The following is a 6,830-nucleotide window of genomic DNA, read 5'->3' as shown; positions in this document are numbered from 1 at the left end:
GGCTTGATTCTTTTCTTGCAGTTGACCTCTTTGGTACCTTTCCTGCTGGTACAAAGGCCGCAGTGTTTGAGAAGCCAGGGGTTGGGAGAGGGAGCGCATTGTCATTAGTCTTCCTTTCTTCCAGCACTAGTGCCAGTTGCTGAAGGACCTGGTTGTGCCTCCAGGTGTAGCATCCTTGTGTGAGGCTGGTCTTGCAGCTGGTGAGTATGTTCGGTAGGGTTGCTGGTGTTTGGCAAAGGAGACATGATCATGGGTCTTCCCCAAGCCACTAGTTCAGGTTCTTGGGACTGAGAAGAACATCGTAGATAGCTCTGATGATGAAACTAAATCTGCTTCCTGCCTTTGCACATAATTTTGCCTCCTCCTGCTGCTGTATCTATAATATCTACCAAAAGCTCTCTCTTCTCAGCGGGTGTTGCTCTGTGCCATGTGGGTAAACTCGTGCCTACCCGAAGCTGCCTCTTCCATGCTGCACTTGGCCCACAATATCTCCATATCTTTCGCCGGCTGCACTGCCTCAGATGGGTTCCACTTTCTGGCTGCTGCCACTCTGGGAGCAGCCACCTGTTTTGAGGCGTCCTGAGTTTTTGTCAGAGTCATGTCTAGCCTTACCTTGGAGCATTTGTATTCTTCAGTAAGGCTAGAGATAGGCAGTTCTTTAGCCCTGTTCCCATACAAGCCCATATTACTAAGGCATCATAGGAGCCCAAGCCATTTCTTGTTGTATGTACTGACTGTTCACTCTAGTTGGTCTCTGAGCTTTCCTTTATTAATGGAGATGGTCCTGGACTTGCAGGGCCTAAATTTAATTTGTGCCCACATTATTTTGGAATGAGGTTTCTCCAAGAGTCGCTTTATTCATGCAATGGTTGTGGTCAGAGTGGACATGTCATCCATATAGGCACAGATGAGAAGTAGAATCAGTCCCAATGGCCACGGTAATGGCTAGTGGGGAGATGGTGTATGCTGCCATTATTCTTATTTCCAGAGATTGCCAAGACATGGTGTACTCTGATGTCATAATGCAAAACTGCAGATCTTGAAAATAGTTTCTGACCAGTTCTGTGATGGTCACTGGAACATAGAAGAACTCAAAGGCTGTCCAGAGGATAGTATGTGGGATAGATCCAAAAGCACTGGCCGGGTCAAGTAATGAAACATGAAGATCTCTTCCTTCCTTTTTGCAGCCTGAATCTGATGCCATATCATGGTTTGCTCTAAGTATCCTGAAATATACCAGCTTTCTGTACCAAGATGTCAGTCAAGTTGTTGTCTTTCAGGTTGGATGCCATCCTTTTTGCAACAATGCTGAGGAAAATTTCCACCTCAATATTCAAATGATTTATTTGCTGGAATTGATTGATAATCAAGGCATTCTTCTCTTTGGGGATTAATACCCCCCCTGCTCTTTGCCATGCTTTTGGGATGTTCCTCTTCTTCCACACCACCTTCATTAGCCTCCACAGAAACCTCAGGACATCTGGAGCATTCTTATACAGCTGGTGGGGAACTCCATTTGGTCCTGGAGCTGATGCTGTCCTTGCCTTCCTCACAGCTTTCTTGACTTTGCTCAATTTAGGAAGGCTGACATCACACTGATGTTCAGGTTGAGGAATGGGTGGCATGTCAGGAGGTATGTTCCTCTGTTCATGTCTCTGGTTGTCAGTGTATATTATTTTCAAATGATCTTCGAGTTCCCTCTTTGACTCTTGAAGTGCTCCACTCTTTTCCTTTGTGAATGGCTCTTTCACAAATCTGAACGGATCCTTGTTGAATGATGTTCTTGCCCTTTCCTTCTTCTTACCTCAAATTCTGAGGTTTTCTGCCATCTGCACCATCTTGCCAGGTGTTCTTTTAAGTCTGTTTGCAGGAGGTTGATTCCCTCCCTCTTCACTATTGAACCTTTCCTCATTGCTTCCTCAAGACCCTTCTGTCCTTGACTAGGTGCTCAATTTCTTGTTGCCTTCTTACCTTGAGTGAGGTTGTTGTTGTTTTATTCTTCATTGGGTCTCCTGCTCCAAATCTTTTTACCTTGTATTCATAAATCAGGTTGCTAATCCTCTCCAGCTTCTTCTCTGCTGTTCCTTGAAGTCCTTCTAGGATCTTGCTCAGATCTGCATTGAGCGTTTCTCACCCTTTTATACTACAGGACTGCAGGACTATAATCTAATAAATATATTACTGCTGGTGATTTGCTACATTACTTGGCGCATCAGCACCACCAGCTGTCAATCAGTGGAATAACATATACTCACCACAAACAAAATGAAGACCTACTCATCAAAACATTGCGCCACAGCACAACTAGTGGTCAAAAACTCCCCAGGGTACCTTTAAATATTCACATTGGTCCCTTGGGGCTGAACCCAGTTTAATGACTCTATGGTCTTTCTTCTAGGGGACAAACGTTACATTTCTTTCAGACTGCTGGTGAAGCTCTGATAAAAAAAAAAATCATCAGTGTTTTTATAGGTACATTTTCATATTATGATGTGTTATCAACATTGCAACATCCAGAAAACATTAGTAGTACTTCAGATCTCTGGTGTCTTTTCATTCCACAAAAATGGTCAAATATATGGATTTGATTATTAGAACAAAATTTCAGCTCTCACCAGCAGTAATTAAACAAATATTACCCTTAAAACCTCATATTAATTGAACACAGACTCCTAGCTTGTTTTATGTGAAGCTGCAGCGGATGTCCACAAACAACAAAGTAAGGAGACTGAATATATTGCATGTCTTTGTCCTTTAATTGTCTACAGGACCCCATTGACCGCTCTGCTGCAGTGGATTATTTGAAACATGAGTCATAGTAGATGGAAGCCAGATGGCAGGAGAAAGGGTAGAGTGCCTCTTGAAAGGACAGAGGGAACACCTTCTCCCACTGAGTTCTAACATGAATTACGTAAGACTTGTGTTTTTCCATAACAGGTCAAGTGTTGAATTATTAGCCATGTTTAAACTGCCACACCGGAGAGGTTTCAGTAAGAATCATGTGACACCTCTCTTCAGAAGTGTTTGATCTGTGATCAAAAAAAAGTCAAGGAATGTTGTCTGAAGCCCTGACTGCAAGAAACCCAGCTCTCAACTGCTCACTTGGCCCCTATATTATATAAGTTATATGTTCTTTCTAGATTTAGCTTCATATTGCTGGTGCTTATAAGAAAAGCATTATTGATTCTATATTCTGATATTATTATCAGAAGATTCTACTTCAAACTGATAGTTGGCATTTAACCAAATCATAAATTTTATCCATAACTGTTTTGTATCAGCCTTACAAAGACCAGTACAAAGGTCTTTGAAATATGGTTTATTAGTGCACTATTACCTATGATGAAAAGGAACATCTGTATAAAGCATATCACACCAATAGTATTTCTGTTATAATTCTGTAGGCTTCATAGCTGAAATGTATAACTATACACACTCATGACGGGTAACTGAGAAGATGGTGGAATTGTTGTTAAAGGCCTGGTATGGTGGAAAACAAGAAAAATGAGCTTTGGGATGGATTACTGTGATGGTGAGGGGCCTCCTGTGCTATAAAATTACTCAATTCTATCTCCTCCGTCTTTTTAGGTTAAATGAAAATTGGAAATTCGCACCTAAAGAGTGAGCGATGTTGAGGCGGTACTCACCTCCACATCACACCAGAGTCAAATCAAATATGCAGGAAGCTTTAGCATGAGCTCACCCCTGCCGTAACTTCTGTAGTCAGAGTTTGTATTTCAGCCGGATGATGAGCAAAGCAGGACACTCAAAGTGTTACTGGTTGCTCAGCAGCTAGAAAGTCTTTATAGCCTTCCAGAGGATGGACAGTTATGTCAGGAATGCCCAGAATTAATTTTTGGAGACAATCTTCTTTCCTTTATGGGCAGGTGGTTATGTATGTATTCTGCACATTTTAGAGCTGACTGTCTGCATAACAAGACTCAGTACACAGCAGAATTTCAACTTTTACCATCTTCAATCTTTGGATGAAGTTTTAAAACAAGTGCACTCGTAACCAGTAGCTGTGTTTCCATTAGATTCACAAGATAATTTTACGAAACTGCGAAAATGCGAATTAGGTGCGTTTCCATCAACTAGTGTGAAGCGAATAAACTAGGCTATGCAGTTTCATCAGTAGATGGCGGTATAGGCTTAAATAATCCGCCAGTAAACAGAGTAGATGTCATGCCCTCCAATTCTGCTTCCTCCTCCACCTAACCTGCAGCCCCTCTCCCTTTCCTTGTGTGTCTGTGCTTAATTACAAGAGTGGAGACAGGTGTGCAGGAGTCAGGCAACCAGCTGCCATTCATCATGATTAGTCCTACATAAATTCCTGGTTCAGCCTCCATCTCATCGCCAGATCATACACTCTGTTAATACAGTTAATATAATACCTGTTTCTCGAGCCTCCAGTTTGCCTCCGGCTGACTCTGGCCCCTGTCTCCAGCCCTCCTGCCTTGTCTGCTCAGCACAACTCCCTGTTCTCTGGAAATCCCTCTGCCTGGCTCCCCTCAGCATTCCCTCTGCCCTGCTTGGCCCAGCTTAACACCAAGTCTCTGCCCCGGGTTCCAGCTTCTGCCCAAGCCATTGCCCCAGAGGATGCAGGTAAATATCAGTCTTGATATTGTAGACTTGCCATTAAAGATTTTAACACACTAGAAGTCCATATTTGCTACTGTGAGTCACTATAAATGTACATTTGAGTACCACAGATTTATTTTAGGTCACCATAAGAATATTATGGAGATACCCCATGGGAGTATTATCAGGTCACTTGAAACTTATTATTAACCACCACAGACAAGCATAAATTCCATACAGGAAGACTGCATAATATTAACAAGTTTTTGCATTATTCTACCTGCTTTAACACACTTTTAGGATGATAACATTATTCCATCTAGAGTAAATCCACAGTAATCAGACACACATGGTTAATTTCTCACCAAATTGGTGGCGTCCATAGATACATACACAACAAATTACAAATATAATAACAAATATAATTACAACAGACACTAAAGTTAATGTTTCTGGCAGGCTTCACAATTCTGTTTTTAAATTACATTTATGGTAATTTATATTTTAAGTCACACAAAAAATAAAAAATATATATCCAATGTCAGCAGGGTTGCGCAGAGTAACAGTTACACAGTCTGATAAACTAATCGTACAGTTTTGTATGACTGAAAATAAAAGTGGACTCTTGTCTGTCTGCAGGTGTTGGACATTCAAGTATGCCAATTTTCACAAAAGATACATGAACTTTAGGTACCTGAACTGAACACTGACTGAAGACCCTAAACTGAGGAATATTAAGGACATGCTACCTTATCGCAAATGAATTAGCTGTCCAAAATATGTAACTTCACAACATCAAAACAACTGGACCTATTGAAACACTATAGATTACAACATGGGCATTTTGGTCGAAACCAGTCCATACCCTGTGTCCATTTTGATTGCCCTTGCACCTTTGGGACATGGGGTGCATCATGGACACATTTGGACAGGTATCACTCACAGACAACTAAGCCAGACCAGCTCCTTTCCCCACATGCCTAGTGTGTAATTCTAGTTTGTTTCCACACAGAAAAACAATATTTTGAGCACCTTGGTGGCCACATTAAAAAGTATAAAACTGTGCCTTGTTTTTCAAGATTGTGATTACAAGACAAATATATACACAACATTTCACATTCATAAGAGCAGGAAACATAATTCTATTTAGTGGAAGATTTTAAGATCTTCGTTTTTCATGAATACCAAAGCCAAACACATGAAGAAGGTGAATTTGTTGAAAGTGAAAACTATTGTGACTCTGTCCTTGAGGAGGATGAGGACTTGATCAAAACTATTATTAAGAGACTGGGGTTGCTCCTCCTTAAATTGCACAGTGTGTATTTTAGAGCTCATTGAGACTACTACTTCATGTTTGACAAGGATTTCTTTCTGCAGGTGTCAGGAGTCAGCTTTGAGATTCAATTCAATTCAATTCAGTTTTATTTATATAGCGCCAAATCACAACAAAAGTCATCTCAGGGCACTTTTCACATGGAGCTGGTCTGGACCATACTCCATTCCAACAATTCCCCCATGAGCAAGCACTTGGTGACAGCGGTAAGGAAAAACTCCCCTTCAACGGGAAGAAACCTCAAGCAGAACCCGGCTCTAGGTGGGCGGCCATCTGCTATGACCGGTTGGGTTGAGAGAGAGAGAGAAGAGGGTTGGGGAGTGGGGACACAGAGAAGCAGAACAGCAACGGCAACAACAACAATAGATACATGACTAGCAGCAACAAACAGCAACAACAGCAGGAACAGCTGGTGAAGGACAGAAGAAGGACGTCAACACGTCAGCATGGTTTTTGGGGTTTCCTGCGGATGAGAAAGCACAAAGAACTCCAGGAAAGAAGTCAAGTTAGTGACATGCAGTAATGGTAAAAGAATGCATACAGATGGAGAAGAGAAGAGAAGAGCTCAGTGCATCATTGGAAGTCTCCCGGCAGTCTAGGCCTATAGCAGCATAACTAAGGGCTGGTCCAAGGCAAGCTTGGTCGGCCCTAACTATAAGCTTTGTCAAAAAGGAAAGTTTTAAGCCTACTTTTAAACGTAGAGAGGGTGTCTGCCTCCCGGACCAAATCTGGAAGATGGTTCCACAAGAGAGGAGCCTGATAGCTGAAGGTTCTGCCTCTCATTCTACTTTTGGCGACTGTAGGAACCACCAGTAAGCCTGCATTCTGGGAGCGCAGTGCTCTAGTGGGGTAATAGGGTACTATGAGCTCTTTAAGATATAATGGTGCCTGTCCGTTAAGGTCTTTGTATGTGAAG

General features: G+C 42.0%; 1 long non-coding RNA gene across 1 annotated transcript; it reads left to right on the top strand.

Annotated features, from left to right (window-relative positions):
- Positions 1-265: 265 nt before the first annotated feature.
- Positions 266-1,544, top strand: LOC122988232. Its single transcript, XR_006404738.1, has 3 exons — positions 266-301; positions 779-781; positions 1,476-1,544. It is a non-coding gene; the product is annotated as an uncharacterized LOC122988232 (long non-coding RNA).
- The last annotated feature ends 5,286 nt before the right edge of the window (positions 1,545-6,830 follow it).

The sequence above is a fragment of the Thunnus albacares genome, chromosome 8 (genome assembly GCF_914725855.1).
Source record: "Thunnus albacares chromosome 8, fThuAlb1.1, whole genome shotgun sequence".
NCBI lineage: Eukaryota > Metazoa > Chordata > Actinopteri > Scombriformes > Scombridae > Thunnus > Thunnus albacares.
This window is presented reverse-complemented; position numbering and strand designations above follow the sequence as displayed.